This window comes from Mauremys mutica, chromosome 4, assembly GCF_020497125.1.
Source record: "Mauremys mutica isolate MM-2020 ecotype Southern chromosome 4, ASM2049712v1, whole genome shotgun sequence".
NCBI classification, from domain to species: Eukaryota; Metazoa; Chordata; order Testudines; family Geoemydidae; genus Mauremys; species Mauremys mutica.
The window spans coordinates 109,330,453-109,355,241 of record NC_059075.1 but is presented as its reverse complement, the minus strand read 5'-3'; the positions used below and the strand labels follow the sequence as shown (position 1 = coordinate 109,355,241).

The window sequence follows — 24,789 nt, the reverse complement described above, 5'->3', positions numbered from 1 at the left end:
TTTGTTTGACATTTGTATGCCCCTTCGAGTCTAGAGTTTCTCTTCATTCTCTCCTATTAATCTATCCCTGACCCCCATCCAACATGATATCCGACCTAAACCCATAGCCAGCCAGACATATGGGCATAGCATGGAATTGATTCCTAGTTCTGCCACAGACTTTCTCTGTATACTTTGGCAAACCACTTAATCTCTTTATTCCTCAATTCCACATCTTTAACACAGGGATAATAATATTCCCTTTGTCTTGCCCTTTGACTGTCTGATCTATTTAGGTAATAAAACTCTTTAGCGTAGAGACTGTGACCCAAAGTGTTTCATGCAATAGGGCCCTAACCTCAGTTGGAGTATCTAACTGCTACTGTAATATTAATAGTAATAATAAGTTGATGCAGCACTAATATTTCCAGTGCTGTTTTCTAGCCTACTTTAAAGATATTTCCCCTGAAGTGTTGCCTTATCTTTTTGAGGCTGGAGAGCTATGTCAACAAGCAGTGAAGCAATTGCTTTTCTAAGGCATCCTTTCTTGCTGTGATGCACATTCAGTAAATGCATCACTGCCCTCGGTTTCTCCAACACCAACCTGGTCACCAGTTCCTACTTTGGATAACCGCTCAAGCATGGGCATGAGGGAGGGAGTACAGATTTAGCACTTATGAAAGTAAGACAGAGCAACAGCTACACTGAGCAGACATTGTGCAAGCTTCTGTGTGCAGCTCTACCAGTGCATTTCAGTCCTGACCTTCCATTTCTGGACCTGTTGCAAACAGAGTGCTAGGGTTTGTCATGAGTACAGATCTTCACTTGGAACAAGGATCAGGCCATCAAACTTATTTAACTTGTGACCTAAGACAGAATTGGAACCTAATACTTCGGAGGTGAAAATCCCAGCTTTAACCTCTTGTGCTGCTAATCCTCCTCCTGGGTTAACTGTGTTACTCCTTCCAGTAATTTAGAAAATAGCTTGAAGGGGGGTAGTGAAACTTTATCAGAGTGGGAGAAGGGTAAGTAGTGTCTCTTTGACTTAACCGACTTTTTGCGGTGCTGAAGTCCATGAAAAAACTTAGGCAGGGAGATAGCAAGCAGTATGGCCCAGTGCCCTCTTGGGGAACGTACCTTGAAAAGAAGGGGAAGGAACGTGAGCTTTGTTTCACAGACTCTTGGTGATAAAAGCATGAATTGTCCACAGCACTTGGCCATTTTCTGTGTTGCTTATAGACAGCGCAGAAGCATGTAAAATTAACTTGAGCCTAGGGTGACCAGATGTCCCAGTTTTATAGGAACAGTCCCGATATTTGGGGCTTTTTTTTAACATGGGCTCCTATTACCCCTCACCCCCGTCCCAATTTTTCACACTTGCTATCTCGTCACCCTACTTGAGCCTGTGAGGTCACTGCTATAGAAGGGCTCCGGTAAATGGACCATGCCGGGGCTGAAGGGAAGCAAACAGCTCATTCAACCACACCCACACCCATGTTGTGCAGCTTCTGACTTCTTGTTGTCACTTCAGTTCCCTTGCTCTGGTGAAAACCAAGGAAAATTTAGGAAAAAAGTACATTTGAGCAGGAGTTACTTTGGAAGGATTTAAACTACAGGCAGTAAACAGTATGTACAGAAGCTAAGTCATTTAGTGAAAGGTTTATAAAGCGACTTGAATGTATTGCTTGTTCTTAACTGGCTAAAGAGGAGGAGTTGCAAGAAGCCCCCACATGAACCCCAAATCCTGGTATGCACTAAGGAATGTGCCTTGCCCCCACAGCAGTCTGTCAAAAAACAGGGCTATAAGGCTCAGCTGTGCAGAGAAGACAAGGAAGAGTGAGCTCTTTAAGCTAGCAGACAGATAATAGCAGATTCTGTTGCAACCACCTACCCCTACTAAACAAACACAGCCCCATGAAGTGTAAAGACCAGACTTGATTTGCCTGTCATTGCTATCGTAATTTCTAAACAGGATTTGCCTTGTAAACTTCTACTGGTCCTGAAGGAATATCTCCTGCTGGGCTTGTGCTTTGTATAATATAGTAATCCAGTGAATAAAGGGTTAATTAACAGAGTCTGTTGCAGGTGGCTTGATTAGCTCACCAGGTGGTTCTTTTGTTCCTTTAAATTAGAATAGTCTGAGAACAGACAAAACATGATACATTGTTGCAACAAATATTCTAGCCTGCAACTGCCTCTAAATCTGGAGACAGTCCAGCAGAATAGTAGCTTGGGGGCTGCCGATGAGAAGTGTGGCTAGAAGCTTTTAAGATGGTGACAGAGTTGCATTTGATCTTTGATTAATTTGCTTCCTCCTTTATGTAGCTAAGCATTTGTCAAAGAAAGACAAGCGAGTACTCTGTGAATTTTCAATGCACAGCCCTTTGCATCTAATGGAGAAGATGGTTAAAATGAGAATGGAGTGCATGTGATAAGGTATTCCCCATACTGAGGTGACTTAAGGACTATGCAGTTGCTTAGGACCATGTCCTTCCATACATCACATATACCACCCCTTGAGAATGCCATTCTTGATTCTCCATCTGTTATCCTGTCTGACTCCAGCTGTGGTGGGGACTAAATGATCTATCTTCCTTCTTGTACCCTCTCCTGCTTAGTAAATTATGATACTGCTCATGTAGTCTCGGAAGACAGACAAAGCGAAGCAGATAGGCTGTAGTCCAGGGTGGACTGTAGACTTGTTTCCCAGTGGTGGGTCCTAGACCACTTGCAGCAGTTAGTTTAGCCCATATCAGACAGTGGGCTGATCAGTTAGACTCCGAGGGCTGCATCCTCAGCTGGTGTAAATCATTGTAGCACTATTGATCTCAACAGAGCTAATCCACTGAAGTTTTACCAATTTACCAAGTCTTGCTGCCACGTGTGACTGCTTCCCTCAGTCCTTCCTCCAGCCACTGGTGATACTGAAAATCACTCTGCATTTTATTTTGTCTAGAAACGCTTCTTGACATATTGCCCTAGCCCCATTGCTAAATAAGTGGCCGGCTTCTGCCCTGATTTTCTTCAAACCCTCGCCAGCACACAGCCATCATCCCCTCCTGCCCTGGAGCCTGCTCTAGAAAGTGCCTATTTAATTGCCATTCTGCCCCCTGAAAGGACCTTCTCTTCCCAGTTCAGCATCTTATTGTTGGCACACACAGTACCATTCATACAATGCCCCACCCATGAATTATGGGTGAAATTCACCCCAAAGCAGACAACCTGAGTTGGGGATTTAGGGTGGGATTTTCAAAGGGAGCCTAAGAAATGTAGGTGCCCAAATGGGATAGAATTTCCTAACTCTCTTAGGCTCCTTTAAAAATCCCAGCCTTGCATAGTGCTTAGAGGATGCATAGGGCCCCATGTTGGCTCCCTGAGCTGAGCAAATTTCACCTTATATTTGATACATCGTAATCACTCCTGTCTGTGGTCATGTCTTAATTCCCTTTAATCTGACTAGAGCAGACCCCAATGCCCTCTATCCCAGCCCTTCCCTTTTGGCTGCAGCTGTAGCCAGCCTCAGTTTAGACAAACCTAATCTGAGAAATAAATTGAATTTCCTTGTGTTTCTCTTCCCCCCCCCCCCCCCCCGACTGTTTCCCAGAGCTGCAGAGGCTTGCAGAACATTGAAAGGGAAGGAGGAAGATGCCACTGCCTGCAAAGCAGAGATGTCACAGACAGGCAGGAATGCTGGTGAGGTCATGTATACACAAAGGTGTAGATCCACAAGTAAAAATGGTCCCCATAAAACCTGGCACAGGCCCTTCTGCAGCAGGAATCTATGCTGGAGATCAGCTAAAAGCCATGCCGTTGTTATGGAGCACAGGGCACAAGCATCTTCATTCACTAGGGTCTCTCACTTGTGCAGCCCTCTCCATCTAATTGAGAGGCAGCATGGTCTAGTGGGCAGAGCACTGGACTGGGACTCAGGACATCTGGATTCTATCTCTGCCACTGACCTACTTCATAGAGCTCAGGGCCAGAAGGGACCAGCATATCATCTAGTCCGACCTCCGGTTTATCATAGGACATTAAATTTCATCCAGATACCCCTCCGACTTCAGTTAGAGGAAAACATTTCAGTCCTCAGAAGATTCACCTGTTGTGTGCCACAACAGAGAGCAGGAGGGACCGAGGTGCACCAGTGCCCAATGCTCTGCAGTTGCAGGGAGTTGATTAGGTGGTTCTGCCCAGATGATCCCAGCAGGCGATCTGCACCCCAGGCTGCAGAGGAAGGCATAAACCCTGCAAGGTCCCTGCCAATCTGACCTTGGGAAATATTCCTTTCCCACCCCAAAACTGATGGTCAGTTTGACCCTGAACATGAGAGCAAAACGTAGCAGCCAGGCATCTAAGAAAGAGTACTGGGCCATGGTAGTGCCTGACACCCTGCACTAGCATTTGTGAAGAGGTTAACATAGGGTTGCTTAGGGCAGCCCAATGCATTGCCTGTGTCAGAGTGTTAAACAGAGGTGAGTGTGGAGCAGAATACCTCCCTCTGTGAGGGAATGCTGCAGATTTTAATTTAAATGCCCTATAGATTCAAGAATAAAAATGCTGATTTCTTGGTAATAGTTAACACTTATTGGGTGTTATCTTCATTGACTGCTGTTGGGAACAGCTGGGACTGGTACAGCTGTGAGTGCCTCTGTAATCAACACTTCTGTCTCATTCTCTACAGTAACACCTCTTAGGGCAAGCAGGGTCTGGGTAGCTGTGAGTTCTTGACAGAGAAGCTGATCCACAGTCCATTGACTGTAGTGGGCTTTGGATCAGGCCCTGAGAACTCTCCTATACCAACCTTTCCAATGAGCCCTGCTCTAATGAGAGGTGGAGACAAGGCTATCTGTGAGATCTCCCACGTCCCACACTCCCTCCAGTAAGTGATTCCTGTGGGGGGAAAAGTTGGAATGGGGACATGCTGCCAAGGTACATTTTGATAGCATTGCTTCACGCTCCTGTGCTGTGGTTTAAAAGCCAGTGGTCTCTGCGACTTCAAATTCCGAGTTCAAGTGGATTCTATGTATATGATATCCTTTGCCTCGTACTCACTGGAAAGGAATTCTAAGTTATGTGTCGCAGCAGCTGAAGGTGTGTGTGTGGGTGTGTGTGCAAACATTTTTCTTCTGAAAGGAAATTGAAATTATTTTTCTAGTTTTGCAGGCACAGCTGATCTGGCTCTGGAGGTGATAATATATTGTATTTCATAAGCACTGCCTTAAAATAATGAGTTGGGGCCTTTTCTGCTCTCAAGGTGTACTGAATCTGACCTCCTGCTCTCTGTATAAGGAACACAGTGAGTCAGGAGCGGTGCAGCTTGTAAAACCTGAGCTGGCAGTTTTTGTTGTTCCCAGCCTCTACAGCGACAGATGCCTTCCACACTATGACCCAAACCATGACTCCCAAATTAAAAACAGTACATTTGGAAGTTGCGGGGGTGGGTGACATGCCTGTTTTTGCTGTTCATTCAAATGAGAATAGTCTGATTATTTTGACCTTTAATCCTTTTTCAGTAGCTTTCCTTTTGTAAACTGGATTTTGGGTTTCAGTTCTTTCCTCTCCGCAAGTCGTAGAGATGTTGTATTATTTTTTGGTCTGTGATCTAATTGTGAGAACACAGTATTTTGGCTTTCCTGCTCTTTGTATGGAGGCGAATCCCATGGGATGAGAAAAAACATCTTTTACAATTGTGTCATGGGGGCTCTAGCCTCACAACCTGGTTCAGTATAGTTAATTCAGTCTGCCAGAGAGGAGCAGGAAGGACGTAAGGCATTTAAAGATCAGTGAGCCTGATCATGGCTGGATTAAGACTCTATAGGCTGATGCCTAGGGCTCTAGCTCCCGGAGTCATGTGATTGCATCCGAAACTCAGGAATCATTAAAAAATATATATGTTTCTAGGCTTCAAGGTTGCAAACAAAAACTTGAAAATATGAACCAGGTGTAGGGTGACCAGATGTCCCGATTTTATAGGGACAGTCCCGATTTTTGGGGGCTTTTTCTTATGTAGGCTCCTATTACCCTCCACAACCTGTCCTGATTTTTCACATTTGCTGTCTGGTCACCCTAACCAGGTGTAACTGATACAGTGATGTCTGCCTGATTCTGCAGAGAGCCTGAAACTGACTCTGAGAGGTGTGAACTGTCCATGCAATGGGATGTTAACTACTCTTGGGGACCCTGGCATCACCACCCCAGAAGAGGACTCTGTATGGCAGGAGAAGAGTGCATTGGGCTTGGCCTACCCTTTAAGCAGACACACACTGGCTTCTGGGAAAAATGCTGGAGGCATCTCTACGTATGGAGAAGGGACTCCTATTGCTCCTGAGGAAAATGAAGTGGGCCCCATGCTGCTTTCCCTGCCTCTTTGGGAGAAGAAGGAGGTCCCTGCCATTGCTACTCCAAGTAGAGACTGGATCATAGCATGGGGGCAGGGCTACTGAGTAAGAGGGAACTACGTGGGGGCCCCTGCAGTGGTGGGCTTTAGGCCTTGGATTGCCTTAAGCCAGCCCTGTGCCTGATTCTCCTCTCACATACATCAGCATAAAGCAGGAGTAACTTCACATAAATCAGTGGAATGACACCAATATAAAACTGTTGTCAGCAAGAGGCGAATCAGGCCCAGGGCTCTCATCACTGCTGTCTTGTTATTAGTATTGATTTTTTTATCGGGGAAGAACTAGAGTTGTAGATAAGCCTGATGCTTTTAATGATTGTTCCTTGCATTGATAAAGTGACTTTTTCCTACTTGGTGCAGGAACGATCCCAGTTAGAAACAGATGGCCTCAGCTGTAGAGTGTGGATTTGGTTCCAAATTTCCCCAACGATCAAGGAAGCTGTTTGGATCCAGGGCTTTGATGGAGGCCATTCTCTACTTTGTAACATTCTTGCCCTGACAGGGGGGCTCAGGTGCCTCTCTAGTACTGATAAAGAACTGATTTGAAGTCAATGGGAATCTTTCCATTGAATTATGTGGGAGATGGATTGGGCACCTAACTAGGTTTTGGAGTCAAATCCTGCACCTCATTGACATCCAGGCGTAGATTCAGAAACCCAGCGAAGTAAGCTTATGGTACTTGGCATTTTGTTCATAGCATAGATGCAGGTGCAGCATAGCCACATTTTCTCTTGGGTCATTACTAAAGAGCAGCATCTCTGCAGTCGGTGCAATTCCTGTTAGGGATCTATCTGTGGGGGATTAAGAGAAGTCAGAATGGCACAGCAGGCTATATCAGCAGCGAGCCCATTGGATGAAGTGTTAAGTGGCTGGCCTCATTTTGTGAAGAGTGCATCCTCTGGCTTTTTTATAGGAGTCTTCAGTACCAAACCTCCTCTCCTACCTCAAGAGATTTCCAATTCTGGAGAATGCCATCCTTGTTGTGATATTAATTAGATTGGAATTTAAAAATCTTCACTTGTTGGAGGGTTGAAAGGGGGTGGGAGATCTCATTGGTTCTGTGACTACCAAATGAATGGTACGCTTGAATTTGTTCTGGGTTTAAACTAAGGCCTGGTCTACACTAGGAGTTTGTCGAATTTAGCAGCGTTAATTCGACTTAACCATGCACCTGTCCACACCAGGAAGCTAATTAGTTCGACCTAGAGGGCTCTTTAGTTCGAATTCTGTACTCCTCCCCGACGAGGGGAGTAGCGCTAAATTCGACATGGCTATGTCGAATTAGGCTATGTGTGGACGGAAATCGACCTTAGTAGCTCCGGGAGCTATCCCACAGTGCACCACTCTGTTGACGCTCTGGACAGCAGTCCGAGCTTGGATGTTCTGACCAGCCACACAGGAAATGCCCAGGGAAAATTTGACACGCTCCGGCGCCTTGTGGATGTTCTGCAGGACCGCAGGCAGGAGGACAGAGCCCCCCCTGCACTGTATCTGCAACCGCCCTCCCCCGCCACAAAGTCCCAAACCCCCCTCACCCAAAGTAACAAGAAGGAGGGGTGACAGGGGCTGTGAAAACTGTCACTGCACCCCTGCAGAGTGCACAAATACAAGAAGGCTCTCATTCCTTAAATGTTGAGAAGTCCTTCCCTTCCTGGCTCTCCGAAGCCCCAATCCCAGTTTCATCCCCTAACTGTGTAGTTGATTATTAAAAGTAGTTTGCTGTTAATTACTATTTTCATCAAGTTTTTCTACAGAAGACTGTCTGTGAAGGGGGGGGAAGGGGGTTGTTAATTGCATAGGACAATCACCTTTATCAGGGTACAGAGACGGGGGCAGGATCAACAGCAGGTCACACACACAGTGCAGTCAGTAGGCACCCTGGTCGGTCTGGGAGGTGTTTTCCATGTTCTGTGTGGGTGGGGGGTACGTGACTTTGTGGCATGGGAGGGCGGTTACAGAACTTATGCAGCGGTCCTTGTCCCGGACCACAGAGCCATGCAGCAGGGGAATCTGTAACTGTCCTCCCCCGCCACAGGGTCATGTAGCCCCCGCACACAGAGTCCCGAAAAGGAGGGATGGCAGGCTCCGTTGAAACAACCAGTCCGGCACTGCAGACCGCTCTAGGAGCAGGAGCCTATCATTCCTCGAGTGTAGAAGTGGTGTTAACATCACTGCACACCCTACCCACCACAGTCTGCGTCCCTGTTTCAACCCTTTAACGCGAATTCATTAATAAAGAAAACGTTGTTAATTAACAATATTCCATTAACTTTATTTTTAAACGTGTGTTGGAAGGGGGAAACGTGGTGAACGGGGTATGTAACCGCAGAAGAAAGTCAACAGTAACTGAAGCAGGGGCAGGTTCAGCTTCTCTGTAAAGAAACTGAACAGTCACAAGTTACCCTGCTCACTGAGGAACCTAGCTTTCAAAGCCTCCCGGATGCACAGCGCTTCCCGCTGGGCTCTTCTAATTGCACGGCTGTCTGGCTGAGCGTAATCAGCAGCTAGGCGATTTGCCTCAACCTCCCATCCCGCCATAAAGGTCTCCCCCTTGCTCTCACAGAGATTGTGGAGCACACAGCAAGCTGCAATAACAATGGGGATATTGGTTTCGCTGAGATCCGAGCGAGTCAGTAAGCTCCTCCATCTCCCCTTGAGACGTCTGAAAGCACGTTGAATGATGATAGTTACCCAAGACCACCCTCAACACATTTTTCCCCCCAGCATGCATTGTAGGGAAATCCCAGAATTCAAATGGGCAGCGGGGACTGTGGGAACTGTGGGATAGCTTCCCACAGTGCACCGCTTCCAATGTCGACGCTTGCTCCGTTAGTGTGGATTCACAAAGTCGAATTAGTGTCCTTAGTGTGGACACACAAATTCGGCTTTGTAAGGTCGATTCCACAAATTCGAATTAAGTTAAATCGAACTAATCTGGTAGTGTAGACATACCCTAACACTAGGTTGTATCTGCAGCTGTATTTAAAGAAAACTCTCCAGGTTGTGGAATCTTAGAATGAACTAAAGTGAAAGTAGATCTTACATTAAAGAGCCAGTTCTGTTTTAGCCCCAGGTTTTTTTCTTTCCTACTCCCTTCCTGATTTAGGCATTGATTCACCAGGTTACCTAAGCATGTGTCTAACTTTAAGCATGTGAGTAGCCCCATTGGAGGCAATTAAGTACCTAACCGAACTGGGGCTGTACTGACTGTGCATCTCATTGTAAATACTTTACACAACAATACTTTGCACTGACACAGCATTGTAAGCTTTACAAACATGAAGCCCCACCCTTGGTCCCGTTGAAGCAAACACTATATCTCTTGATGTCTTAAATGAGGACAGGAGTCAGATCCTAATTATGTCTCACGTCATTCTGTGATAGGCAAATATTGCTATCCCAGTTTTACAGGTGGGAAACTAAGGCACAGAAAAATTAAATGACTTTCTCAAGGTCCCAAACTGAGTCAGAGGCAAAGTCTGTTTTTTTATATTACAGTCGAACCCATTTATCTCGACCTCGGTTAACTTGCCAATCCTATTAAGTCGACGTTTTAGAAGTGGAACCGCCAAACTCCCTCTTTGTCTTATCGGTTTCTCATCGGTTATGTCGATTCTTTAATCTCGCCGAACCCTAATATCTCGAGCACAGAAGAGCGCCGAATTTGCCACTAACCGAGGTCGAGATAAATGGGTTCGACTGTAACTCCGGCGGCGGCCCTGCCCGGCTCCTGCCGCATCCCTCCCCGGCCACGCGACTCCTGCCCTGGCCCCGGCTCCCCAGCCGCGCGGTTCCCCAGCCGCCCGGCTCCCCGCGTCCCCGACCCACCGTGTCCCCAGCCGCCCGCTCCCCGGCTCCCCAGCCGCGCTGTTCCCCAGACGCCCGGCTCCCCGCGTCCCCGGCCGCCCGCTCCCCGGCTCCCCTTCCCCGCGTGCCCGCCCGCCTGGCCCCGCTTCGCCGATCCCCGCTTCGCCGTCCGCCCGCCCGGCCCCGCATACCCGGTCCCCGCTTCGCCTGCCGCCCGCCCGCCCGGCCCCGCTTCCCCGGGCCCCGCTTCGCCGCCCGCCCGCCCGCCCGGCCCCGCTTCCCCGGTCCCCGCTTTGCCGCGCCCGCCCGGCCCCGCTTCCCCGGTCCCCGCCCGCCCGCCCGGCCCAGCATACCCGGTCCCCGCTTCGCCTGCCGCCTGCCCGCCCGGCCCCGCTTCCCCGGTCCCCGCCCGCCCGCCCGTCCCTGCATACCCAGTCCCCGCTTCGCCTGCCGCCCGCCCGGCCCCGCTTACCCGGTCCCCGCTTCGCCAGCCGCCCGCCCGCCCGGCCCCGCTTACCCGGTCCCCGCTTCTCCTGCCGCCCGGCCCCGCTTACCCAGTCCGGCTTCGCCTGCCGCCCGGCCCGCTTACCGGGTCCCGCTTCTTTGGCTGCCCGGCTCCGGGTCCCCATCCATGGCCGCCCGGCCCCGCTCTCCGTCCCACTTTGCCGGATCCAGCCACGTGCAGGCACTGCGGTAAGGGGGCAGGGAGGGGGTGTTGGAGAGAGGGCAGGGGAGTTCAGGGGTGGGGGGGTGGATAGGGGTTTATCTCGATCATCGGTTATCTCGACGCTTTTTGGCAAACCCCTAGGCCGGCGACATAACAGGGTTCAACTGTATTATTATTATTATTATTACACAGCCATATGATTACATGATGCCCCAGAAAACCACTAAAGGCAGATTCTCTTTCCCCACTGAGCTTTCAACCTAAGACAAGTCAAGAACAGGCGGCGATAACACAGAGAGCAGTCAGAGATGGGAAGAATGAGGAAAAGACAATATAATGATGCAGTCACTCAGGCAACTAATACTTGTGTCTAGAGGGCTGTGATAGTGAAGATTTTCCTTACATTGTTCTATTTAATTTATAGTCTTAGGGGGTTATCATTATTATTTATTGGTATTGTCGTAACACCTAGGCCGAGTGTGCTATAAAGGGTTTATTGGCTTGAGTTTGAGATGGGTGCATTGCTCACGAGTGGCCGAGCCACAACTGAATTATTCAGGTTATCTCAAATGAATGATGATCAACCTATGCCTTCATGTATTATTTATATACCACATATGTTATTTTAGGAAGATTTTAGAGAGATTTCAAAATTGCATTGGGATTATTTCTTTTAGCCTTCCGCCTATAAACCCAGATGCCTTAGTTACTGTGAGTTCAGCAGTGTAGGACTCAGAGGAACCTATATAAATGTCTAAATATCAACCAGAGTAACTTTTCTATATCTCAAAAATGTCACACTTGTAAAGGCCAATCTCTCTGGCCATTTCTAGGTAAGAAGAGGTGTCAGGTCCCTTAGGGAAGCTGGGAATCATTCTCTTCCATTGGGATGAAGCTCCTGTTTCTAGCTCTGTAAAGCCACAAGGTATTAGCCATTAAAGTGATAACATTTTTAGGTATAGAAAAAACAGTCACTTGTGCAGGATTGAATCTTGGCAATTCTAGGTCTCAGGAAGGGGTAATTTTTTGGGGGGGGGAAATTCAGCTGTTGAAAGTTGCTCATGGCTTCAGAATGCTAAATCCAAGTGGAGTCTGATTAATGGGTAAAGGGCATGTGAAGTGATCAAAAGTTCATGGTAAATAAATGTATCACGGCTTTGCCATATATTATGTGGCTCCTCAATTTGTCACATGGCTGTCACTGATGCATATGTGGTACACTTTCATTTTTATTTATTGTATGTCTTTATTTAGTGTAAAAGTCAGTATAGTCTATGAGTCTCTTTTTAAAGAGGTAGGTTTTGAGAGGGGATGCTGCAGTCTCTGGTGGCTAAATATGGTCTAAATAGCGGAGGCCTAACTTTAAAAAAAAAAAAAATCTCAGCCTAGAAACTTTGATAGGGTTCCCTTTTAGGTTGCAACCTCTTTGTCCTGAAAACCTGAGATAATGTAACATCACATCTGTGTGTGATGACATTGAATCATGAGGTTTGATCTCTATGCTTGATGCATAGAATAAACATTATACTCTTAAATTGCCCAGCTGGTTGGGGTTGGAAAGATGAGGGCCCATGAAAATTTGAGATGGGAAGCAGATAATTTTCAGACCCTGTTTGCAGTGTACCTGGGCACATCCATTACTGGCAGCTTTTTACTCTCTGGTAGGGTGACCAGATGTCCCGATTTTATAGGGACAGTCCTGATTTTTGGGTCTTTATCTTATAAAGGCTCCTATTACCCCCATCCCGATTTTTCACATTTGCTGTCTGGTCACGCTACTCTCTGGGAACTTGGGATCCTGACACCGAAGATGGGAAATGGATTATGGTCAAGCACTTCTATTTTTACAAGAATATCCCACCCTAAAGCCCAGGCTTTTCCTCTGTGCTGCAACTGAACCTGGCAGGTTGGTGAAATTGACAATGAAATGAACTTGTTAGCTAATTACCTGTAAAGGTTTCCTGCGCTGAGTACATAAACCCCACTTGCTGGGGAAATCCTTTTAAAGTAATATCTGCTAATGGACTAAAACTCCTGCATGTATTATTACGGGCTAGTGAGATGCTGAAAGGTTCCCAGCTTGTTCCTACCAGATAACTTGGTGCATCTCACCCCTTTGTCCCAAGCATTGCCCTTAAATGGTCCATCCAACTAAGCGACAGCTAATATGATGGGCACTACTGAGTTACTTTAAGTTCTAGATGTAATCATCTCCACAGACCAATAGTAAGTCTCATTCTCCTTGACACACCTACTCCCTTACGCTCAAGAGCACAGGGTAAAAAGGGACAAAGTGTGGATGGAAGATAGGTGAGTCTGGAAAGACACATTAATCATAATCATACAAATAAGACAAATAGCTGTGTTCTCTCGTCTTTGGCCATGTCTCCTGCCAGTAACCGGGGGACCGCACTGTGGTGTTCCCAACAGATGTTTGCGCCAAAGCCCACTGAAGGCAGTGGGAGGCTTTCCATTGACATGAGTGGGTGCTGGATTAGTCCCAGATTTAGAATCTGGATCCCCGGTGCTCCCCATCCTGCTTCTTACGTTTGATGCTTGTACTCAGTGTTCCTTACCTCTTCTGTGCAAGGTCAAGCCTTTCTAGTGCTGACCCTGACATGTGTCAGGTATATCCTGCACTCACATTTGCACTGGAGCATAAAAAACTGCCCTTGCCATGTTGTGCCCAAGGCCGTGAGTTGCACAACTCTGTTGTGCCCTGTGCAAGTACTCGCAGGATGAAGAACATTCTGGCCATTTTGAGAAGAGTGGGGCTAATGTAACCAGGGGTGGCTCTAGGCATTTTGCCGCCCCAAGCACGGCAGGCAGGCTGCCTTCGGCGGCTTGCCTGCGGAGGGTCTGCTGGTCCTGTGGCTTCAGCAGACCTCCCACAGGCGTGCCTGTGGGAGGTCCACCATGGGACCAGCGGACCCTCCGCAGGCACGCCTGCGGGAGGTCCGCCAAAGCCGCAGGACCAGCGGACCCTCCGCAGGCAAGCCGCCGAAGGCAGCCTGCCTGCCGCCCTTGCGGCGACCGGCAGAGCGCCCCCAGTGGCTTGCCGCCCCAAGCACGCGCTTGGCGTGCTGGGGCCTGGAGCCGCCCCTGAGTGTAACAATAAGGCCTAGGACGACATCATTAGACTCATGGATAGCGAATCACGCAAAGAAAATATAAGGCAAGTCCCTGAAATGCAGGAGGCCCTTTGTCATGAGGGAGCCACACACAGGAAAGATGGAAGAAATGTGGGGGATGGGGAGAGGTAGCAGAGAACATGAGAAATGAACAAAGGAAACAGGATTAAAACATCAATTCAATAAAGATATGAAGAACAATCTGTGCCCCACTGTCTCCCTCCCACCTCGCCCCATGATGTTCCCTCCTTGTTAGAGCAGAGGTTCTCACCCTTTTTCTTTCTGAACCCCCCTCCCAACATGCTATAAAAATTCCATGGCCCACCCATGCTACAACAACTATTTTTCTTCATATAAAAGCCGGGGCTGGCATTATGGGGTGGCAAGCCTGGCAATTGCCTGAGCCCCATGCCACAGGGGGTCCTGCGAAGCTAAGCTACTCAGCTTTCAACGCTGGGTGACAGGGCATTGGGCCCTGTGCTTCAGCCCCATGCGGTGGGGCTTTGGCTTTCTGCCCTTTCGGCAAGTCTAATGCCAGCCCTCCTTGGTATCCCTCCTGAAACCTGCTTGCGGCCCCACAAGAGGCCCCGGGTTCCTGGTTGATACCCACTGTGTTGGAGCATCAATCCTCCTCAATGGATCACTAGACCAAGATAGGACAGCATGGCTCATTACCCAGATGCTACCTAATTACACTGACCTTTTTTAAAAGCTATCTTATGAGGGATAGACAGTCAGGGCTCTTCTGTACCTCCTACCACTTCCCCTTGTGTTTGAGAATAGCTGTACTCAGGCACCTACTGGTAATGGATTAATGAGGTCTGGAGGTGGACTTTTATCTCAAGGAGGTTTCTTCAAGGAGGTGCATAGATCTGGCTGCTACAGGCAGGATGGGAGCCATGCTGGCTTTTCTTTTCTCTCAGCTTCTGGGGCTGGCAAATTGGGGTCAGAGGCAGAGTTTTCCCAGGATTCATCCAGAGCTGTGAAAAAGGCAGTTTTCACTATTGCAGCCATGAAGAGCTCTGTAATGTTGTTATATCTGTTTAATTAAAAAATGAAGCCACTGTCCTCTCCTCTAGTCCATGAGGAGCTTTGGCTGGGCGTTTTCACACATGTCTTCTGGAAGCTGCCACCTGTGTCTCTCCAGTGGCAGCAAAGCATAGTTTCCCAAGTGTTTTGTGAGGGAATGAAGAGCTGTTCTGAAATAAAAGCCCACTTTGGACATGTGCATGTGTGAAGTTGATGAAGGCAGCATGTCTCTACTCAGTCACATTCTCTACTCCATGCAGCTGATGCAAAGGGTTTGCAAGAAGTACTGATATGCAAAATATTATAAGCAAGAGACCAAGATAAAAATCACTAGAGCCGATCTCAGTTCTGTGTGTCTTGATCCTGCATTGCTCGGAGGATGATCCCACCATCATCTCCACAGCACACAGTGTGAAACCTAGCATTAGTGAGCTAATGTGTGTTCTCCCCTCACCGCCCCAGCCCGGCTCTGAGTCCTAAGAGAGTGAATCCAGGCTGTAGTGATTTGATATATGCCTCCCCATTGTGTTCTGAGCCAGGAAGTGTGAATCCTGGCACTGAAGAGCAGCTCCCTCCATGCTCATGCTGAAAATTTGAACTCTGGCTTTACTCCTACTGTAATTACAGTTTATTCAATTTAGAAGCAGTTATTGCACAGGCTTCTTAGAACAGCCTTCCAGCCGTGGAATCTTTGTAGAACAGCTCATGGTCAAATTACTTCATTACAGAGCACGGTACCTCCATCCACATCTGTTTAGATTTATAGATTAAACCACCACACCCCCCACTTCTAATTATAAACTGACACCATATAATTTGTATGTCACTTGATATAAGACTGTGTTTATTTTAAAGACAATAATTAGAGATAACAATTGCTATAGAAAAATAAACATCTGCTCAATGAGGGGACTGAGTAATTAAGAACAATTATTGTTTTCCATAAGCAAGATGCTCTGACACAAACTTATTGCAAATGCAGCTATGAAAATAGGAAATGTACTGTGGAGAAGCATAAAGTTACAGACCAGAAAAACGTGGTGAATGAAATAGGGGCTGTTCACAAAAAATGAAATAGATGTTTCTTTTCAGAATTGTATTTTAGATGCAGTTTTGCTCGTAATAATACTTAGAATTTACACAGGGCTTTAGATTTTTTTTCAAAGTTCTTTATAAGGATTAATCAATTAATCCCCCTAGAATCCTTGCGAGATAGGTAAGTAAGTATTATCCTTATTTTACAGCTGTGGAAATTGAGTCGCTGTGGGCCAAATTCTAAGCCCTGTTACATCAGTGTAAATCCTAAGTGACTCCACTGAAGTCAGTGTTGCCATCTGGTGAAACTGAGTTGATTTAACCCCAAAGAAGCCGTAGTGGCTGAAGATATTTGTGGTAGGGGTAGAAATCTCACCTTTGATAAACATTTTCCCCAGCTTCTTCTAACTGTGTGTGAATAGTTTTGTTTGCTGCTTTTAGGTCTTCATTTTCAGAAACGGTCTGTTTTGGGGCATGTAGATCTGTGTAAATATCTGTGCGTGTACTTTTCAGTCAGGAACACCTGACAGGATTTACAAAAGCAAATCCCAGTTTATATGGATATGTAAATTCTATCATTTATATGCACAGGTTTTAGTGCTTGAAAAGTGCACACCCAGGTGATTACACACGCAGACTTTCAGAGCCATATTGAGGCGCCTGTGAAAATAGGATTCATTGGGGTGTGCCTAATGTAGTTTTTGCTCTAGTTTTAACTCGGACTAATTCATTGCCAGTGCTAGGCTGAGCCCTGAGGTAAACCACAAACATTTGTGTCCTGGAGTATCTACATTAGCATTTGCAATTAGTTTACTAAAATTAAAACAAGAGCAACATCTTTAGTCTGGACAGACTCCTAAGTGATAATTCAACTGAGCAGGATACTATTGTCTGGAATGTAGCCAGGGCCCCTTAGTACATTCATCTGATCTGATTCTTGATTCTCTTTCCTCATTCTCATCCCACGTGCCCAGGATGTACAAGCTAGGTATAAGGTACGAGACAGAGCCTCTCTGGCTGCTGCCTTTGCTGACTAGGCAGGGCAGTGAGCAGACCCACTGTGCTGGCAATACCTAGTGTCAGCATTTCCTGATTTTCATTATCTGCGGCAATTTGAATGATGATTGTTTTTAACCCTTGAGTCCCTTTTTCTTCCCCCTGCATTTCCAGTCTTTGGGTTTCTCCAAAGCAGAGAGTGGCAACTGAGCACGATTTTGTGTGAGCTTTGAGATACTGATAGATGTCCCATATGGATTTGAGCAAGACCACCAGTGCTTCTCAATATGGAATAGCACGGATCCTCTCAACATTCAAATAACCCTTCCTAAAGTAGTTGCCAGAGCATTTCATAATGACCAGAACTTTTTATTTCTATTGCCTCTTTCTGGACACACTGCACAAATCTGAAGGTCCTTACTCATATGTTACTCAGACAAAACTCCCATTGAAATCAGGCAGAATTTTGCCTGAGTAAGAACTGAGTATTGACATGCTGGATTTGGTCAGTTATGTCTAAGTTTTGCCAGTTTGCTAAGTTTTGGTGAGGTTGGGATTTGACTCTGTTTCCAGCAGCCATAAAGTGCTCAACCCTGTGGCCATATGTAGCTTTTGGGCTTTGGCGTTTCATTTAGAGTTTCCGGGAACTTAAAAGTTGTTTATGTATTGCTTCTCTGAATATACTGTCGAGCATTTGTGCCAATTCATATGCCAGAAATTATCTAGCACAAAAAAGCATTTTTATCCACTTAGTCGCCACTAGGGAGATGGTTACTGGCAGTTAATAATAAACTAGTTCATTTTAACAGTGCTAGCACTTAAAGTACTACAGGGCCATATTTTAAAGTGTCCCGTTCTTCTCCACTAACTTGGTACTGGATATAATGGCCCTGAGCTAAGTAAACCAAACTGTCCAAAAGCTCTGAAAAAATTAAGTGATATTAAAAACAAATATGCACATATGGAGTCTTGGCTGATATAAATGGGCGCATCTTTATTGACTTTGGTGAAGCTATGCTCATTTATATTAGCTGATTATCTTGACCAAAGATTTAAAAGGTACAATAATGCCCTGTGTATGCTGAGGCACTTCCCAACAATTAGAAAAAACATTAAAAACAAATTGGGCAGACAGGTCACCGAGCGGGCATCTAAAACAGCTCCCAGAATTGGCTCCTAAATGGGGATTGCTCTGAAGTACCCCATGCTCACAGCCGTTTAGATTTGAAGAAATGGACAGTATGGACAGTGTTCATTTTATAGGCAATCTTTTTTTAATCAAATTATTTAAAATCTTTTCAGCAATTTAAGACCCGCTAGGTCTTCCCATTACAGGCAATTATCAGTATTTACAAATACAGCATTGATTCATTTTATGTTCCCAGAGATCTGAACACATCTCCCCTAATTAGTGGGGAGTAATTTAACTAAATTGCTATTTATGTTTATAATGCACTCATTTACATAGTAGTTTTTCAAAAAATCAGAACCATGAAACACACATGAAGTTTCCTGTAACACTGGAAGAACGGGAGAACTCGTGCATCAACACAGAATGTACCATAAATACAATGCTTAAAGGACAACGTTACTTCTTGATTCATGAGCTTTACTTGACCCCTTCCCAAAAGATAATTTGCCTCCTGTTGGCATCCTCAGGAGAGGCCAAGGTTTGGATAGGACTGAAAAAATAACTGCCCTATTACTCCTGGAGTGTCTCTCACAGTAAACAGAAGTGGGGCTAATGGCCACAGAAAGACCCTGTGCTTTTCTCTGGTTCACTAGCTCCTAGGTTAACACATTACACAGGGGACCTTATTTTCCACTGCCTTGCACCTTGTGTCGTCATTTACACCTGTGCAAAAATCACCATTCTAAACCGGTGAGGGTTTATACTCACTTTGTACTGATATAAATGACTATGCAAGGCGTAAAGAAGTTGGCAATCAAGCCTAAGTTATCCTTAAATCCCGCTCTGGATTGAACAGTAAAGGAGCAGCCGACTGCACTAAATCCCATATAGATGGGTTTTTGTACACTGAAAAAGAGTGTGTTCTTAATTTGGGTTAGCTAACTCAAGTTAGAATAGCAGAGAGGACATAGCATCTCAGTTTTTAACTCCGATTAACAGCTCAAGTTCACCCCTAGGCTTAAGATTTAACCAGAGGCTTGTCAGTAGGACACTGTAGCATTAGGATGTGAAGGGCAAAGATATTTCCCCTCACTCTTCTTGTTCTCCAGTCAGCCTTTCCCTTGTATCATCGGTGGATTTCTTTCTTTCTGCTGGGTAGAAAACAGCAACATGCTCCTATGAATTTTCAGTTTATGGCTTTTAATTATAAATGAAAAGATGATGATAGCTTCCCTCACTCCCTTCCTTCTGCCCCCAACCTGAAATAAGAGGGCTTCATTCCTGGTGAAGCTGAGGCCAAAGGTAGCCTGACAAATTACCAAATGTCTGCATATCAAATCCTCATCTTTAGCAGCCCATTTTGTAGACCCTGGATGTTGATACATCAGAGCTCCTGGGTACCCAGGGATAGAAAGTGGCATTCCCTTTGTCAGTGAGAAAGGAGGGAGCAAAGTATGGGGGGTGGGATGTTCAGATGAATCATTATGTAAACATTTTATTTGCACTTCCTTGATTCCCACAGTGATCTCTGGCTCTGCAGGGGCTCTGTAATAAAACACTGATTACTACTACACTGGGGGTTTCTGCTACTGGCATAGCTGCACTGGCTCAAACCCTAAAGATAGACTGGCAAAGGCATAATTTGCACAGGTGCATCTTGCTCCTGTTTAAATCCTGGATACGCTGTGCCAGTGCAAATTACAGCATCCTGTCTACCTTAGAGATTGCACTGGTGCAGCTACACCAGTGGCTGGCCAGAATGTATGGACTACTTTGCACCTCCAAAGTGTTATACAAACAGACTTTTAATTAATGAACTCCTTTAACTCAGAGTCCTAAGAACTAGCTCATTTTACTGTAGAATAAGAACTGAACAGAAATCAACCCAGGGCTTTTATAACAACGCCTCTGCCATGGCCTATTAGGAAGGATAGAACCCTGGATCCTCTGCTCCAAATCACAGATCTCTATCACTTCAGCTACAGGAGTAACTCCTTTAGTTAATTTGCATTATTTGGTTCTCATCCCCTAGACTAGCCACGAGAGGGAAAATAACACACCTAGCACATTATGCACACTGTGTGGCAGAAGAAGCTCATCCTAAACATCTGACACACACAGATGTTCAAATCCCCTTACAAGCCACCTCTGTTTAACAACTCCCCACTATGGGTTATCAGGAAGGATAGCAGCCAGGACTTTTCAGCTCCAAAGCATGAGCTTTTACTGCTTGAACTAAAAGAGCAATTCACTTAACTACTAGCAGTAGTAGGCTCTTATCCTTTACGTGGACTAGCCACTACAGGCCCCTCACACACACACACTCTGTCTCTTGCTCGTAGCCATCGTGTGACATTGGCAAGCAAAAATCAGAAGGAAAGATTTAATTTTTCTTTTTCAAATATACACAGTTAAGTGAATTTGGGGCTGGAAAAAGGTGCTGTATTGAGAGCCCTTGCGAATGTTGTCCTCTCTCTACCTGGCTTGGAGGGAGAGAGAAATTCCAGTCATCTCAAATATGTAAGGCCTAATTCTGTTCCCTGTTACGCCAATGTAAATCTTGAGCCATTCCTTGAAGTCAGTGAAGTTAACCCAATGTGAAACCAGTGTGAAAATACAGTCCGGCTCATTGTCTGGTTTCTACAGGCATGTAGTGTTTCTCAGTGTTTAACATTTATTAACGGGGTAGATGTGATGGTTAAGCCTGAGCTTTTGACTTTGTCTGACAAGTTCATGGCCAGGCAGAGGCACTGGACATTGTGACACTGTTTAGCCCTGGGTCCAGGTACCACTTCTGTCTCATTGCCAGAGAAACCTGCCTATCCAATATGATGTCATCTCATGTTTACAATCAAAGGCCCTGTTTTGTCTTGTCAAGATGTATGGCTGAGGACAGGGGAAATTTAATTGATAGATTGGGAAGGTGCAAGGTAATATAGACCAGAAATGAACATTCTTCTTTGAGTGCCGGTCCCTGTGTGTTTTCCACATGCGTACGCATGTGTGCCATGTGCCCCCGAGTTTGGAGATTCTTAGTAAGCAGTGTCTGTTGTCCCACATATGCACTGTTGCCCTCCTTGGGCTCCAGACCAAGGGCATAAGAGGCAATGTGGGCTGATGCCTCTCAGTTCCTTCTTATTGCTGCTGACCTGAGTCAAAATCCTCTATGTTCACAGATGTCTCCAGCTTCTTTCTTAGCCTGTAAGTATATATTATAAATAGCTTTAATATTTAGCATGGCTAAAGTTGTGATATAGTAGTTTATAGTTAGTTTAGCTTAGTTTCTCCCCTTTCAGGGAGTCCCTGCCCACAGACTGGGACTGTGCCCAGAGTCCCGGGGCTCAAGAATTGCATCTCTTGTCCTTGCTCCTTCTTTGTGAGTGACAAGCACCAATGCTGCCTCTCCTTTCTGTGCGAACACATATCTCAGCAAAGTGCAGCATTTGCCACTCATTTCCCCTGCAACACACACAGCTTGTGAGCCTAAGTTTGAGGAAACACCTTATGGAGAAGGCCATGAGACCTGCCTCTGATTTGGGCCAGGAAGACCGCCAGGTACATCAGCCTCCAGGCACGAGCTTAGGAGTGGAGCCTAGAACTATAATCAGGACAGATCCCCCTCCTGCTGTGCCCCAAAGACCCATGGCGGGGGGTCCTTCCGCCCCGGGACCCGCAGACGAAGTCCCCATGAATCCTCTGGGCGGCCCTGTCCCAGCTGTTTTAAATTATCTTCTGCCATTGAAGAATTCAGGTCTTGCCATTAGCTCACTGTGGGTCAATCTCACAGTAGTCAGGCTCAGTACACAGGTATTCCATTTTCATTCACCCAACAACAGTTAGATTCCTGAAAGGCCCAGTCAGGCCCTTCCTGCCAGTGGTCAATCCGACCTCCGTCTCATCCTGCCAATAGGTACCAGACTACCATTTGAACTTTTGGCCACATCCTCTCTGTCCCACCTTTCCATGAAGGTTGCATTTTCAGTTGCTATTACTTTGACCAGAATGGTGAGCAAGATGCTGACCCAACATACACCATTTTTCACAAGGAGAAAGACTCTCTTCACCATCATCCTTAGTTACTCCCTAAAGTAATTTCTAAATTGCATGTCAACCACCCTATCCATTTACTGGTTTTCTTCCCAAGCCCCCATGCATCTGTTGATGAGAAAGGAATTTATTCTCTGGATGTCAGACGAGCCCTGGCATTCTACCTGCAAAGGGCCAAACCAATGAGAAAATCACCCAGATTATTTGTCACTATAGCAGAAAGGTTACGAGGACAAGTGATATCTTCTTAGAGAATCTCTGAATGGATTTCTGCTTCCATCATTGTGCGCTACCAATTAGCGCATATCCCTCCCCCAAAAGGAGGTATCGATACTGGACATGTGCAGTGAAGCTACCTGGAGCTCCATTCACACATTCACAAAATATTATGTGCTAGTTCAGGCTTCCTCTGCAGATGTGGCTGTAGGGACTGCAGTTCTTCAAGCATCTTTACTGACTGCATCCTTGCATCTACCCACCCAGCCCCAGTCTGTATATGCTTGTCAGGCATGGACATGTGGAATACACACCGGGACTAGCCCTCAAAGAAGAAATGGAGGTTACTTACCTGTAACTGGTAGTTCTTGAGATGCATGGTTCCTATTTGTATTCCACTACCTGCCCCTCCTTCCCCTCTGCTTCGGATCTTATCTGATTCGTGGCAAGAAGAGGAAATGGAGAGGTGTTGGCTTGCACTGTCTCTTATGCCCTCTGTCTGGAGCACAAAGAGAACAACTGTGCACATGTGGGCCAACGGACACTGCTTACTAAGAATCTCCAGACTCGGATGTGTGGCACACGTTTACCCACGTGTGGGATACAGATAGGGAACTCACAACTTCCAGTTACAGATAAGTAATCTCTACCTCATCTTTAATTGTGAACAACACATTTAAATTCAGATCCTGCAATCTAAGGTACCAGCAATTCAATATAGTACCTTAGGGGAGCACACTGCTGCTTCAGGTTAGCCTTTTGTCACCTTCACTGTCCTCTCGCAGGCAGTGTTCTGCATGGTGCAACAATGCAGTGTTGTGCCATTGCAACAGTGGGACTGCTGGGAATCCAGCTACAAAGAATACAACTGGAAGTTAAGCCAGAGTATTTTAGTATGGCGAGGGGGAGAGTTAAGGATGATGCAAACATGATACATATTTTGTTGTAAAAGACATTCAGAGCTCTGCCTCACATTGGAGGCCGGGGGAAAGCGTTGGACACAGAGTAAATCTGTGCATAGCCACAAGTGAGTAGTGCCAAGGAGTCGCTGTCCAGTCAAAGGAGTGGAGCCAAAGAGGAGCAGCAGTGGTAGCATTGCAGCTGCTGGGAGAGGTGAATGTGGCGCCAGCAATGCTATTAGTTTATTGAGTAGACTGAATTTAGATGTGGGATTGTGGTCTGGTCCTAGCACAGCTGGGTGCTGGGAGTTGCCCAGGGCAGTGGGCAGGCTGTTGCTGGACCTAATTTCAAATGGGTTTGTCATGGCTGAGCTCTTAGTTTCTATGACTCCTTTATGTTATGGCTGAAAAGTAAAACTGCTTTGTGCCGAGTCAGCACTTGACCAGCTGAGTCTGAACACGGGATGTGTGGTGTGTGAAGAGAAGTTCCAACAAACATGAGCAGAAGAGGGAGGGAGCTAGAAAGGTGGGTGGGGTTCAAGGGTATTTTCCCCAGAACCTCTATTTCTTTCACAGTTCCAAAATTATGATTTACAGTGATATAAAAAGTAGGCATACCTCTGAGGACAAACCATTGGATTCATTGGTAGAACCCCTATTCACTCCACTGGGGCCAGATCTTTCTCAGACAAGAGCTAATATGGGTCCATCTGGATGTGTGGTTTGCCATGAACACTCTGTGAAAAGGCCTCCCCGTGTTCACTGTCTCTCAAGGATCCAAATCCACTATATTCAGCTTGTAAGTAAAAAAGATGGATTTTTCCTCCTAACTCTAAACCCCAGTCTGGGCTCTGAGACTTAAGCAGGATTCTTTCCATTTTGTGCATCATCAGCAATAATAAAGGTGTTACAGGCCAAACTGGCCCTTGGTGACCCCCTGTGCAGTGCCCTGGGTTCCACAGGTCTCACTGATTCAAAATTAATAGACAATTCTGTTGATGATGCACAAGAAGTAATAGAATCCAGCATAGTCTCCTGCAGCTGTGTTGGCTCTGCAGCGCTGATGGGAGTAAAGCAGTAAAACTTATTTTAATCACTAACGCAAGCAGATCTGATTGAACACACACAGGAAGTAGATCTGTTGAGTAAGAAGGTGCCATTTTTATGCTGCTACCTTTCAGAGCAGAACTGTACTTTATGGAAGGGAAGTTGAGAGGTAAAGGGACAAATGCTAGTCTGACACTAGTGTAAATTGAGCGATCTCATTGGAGTTACTCCAGATTTGCACTGTTGTAAATGAAAGAAGAATTTGACCTATAGCCTGTAATAGCTATTGATACCCCTAGTGCCAGTTACTGGTTGGTTTTATTTTTATTTTTTTAGGTTTGTCTCTGTCCCAAATGTTGTGGTATCATCTAGATAAATGGTCGGAGAGGGATTCCCTCATTCTGTTG

At 46.1% G+C, this 24,789-nt stretch overlaps 1 protein-coding gene across 5 annotated transcripts in view; it reads left to right on the top strand.

Moving 5' to 3' along the window:
- The window catches only part of BRSK2 (BR serine/threonine kinase 2), a 463,971-nt gene that overhangs the window by 213,301 nt on the left and 225,881 nt on the right, over positions 1 to 24,789 (top strand). The window lies entirely within an intron of this gene.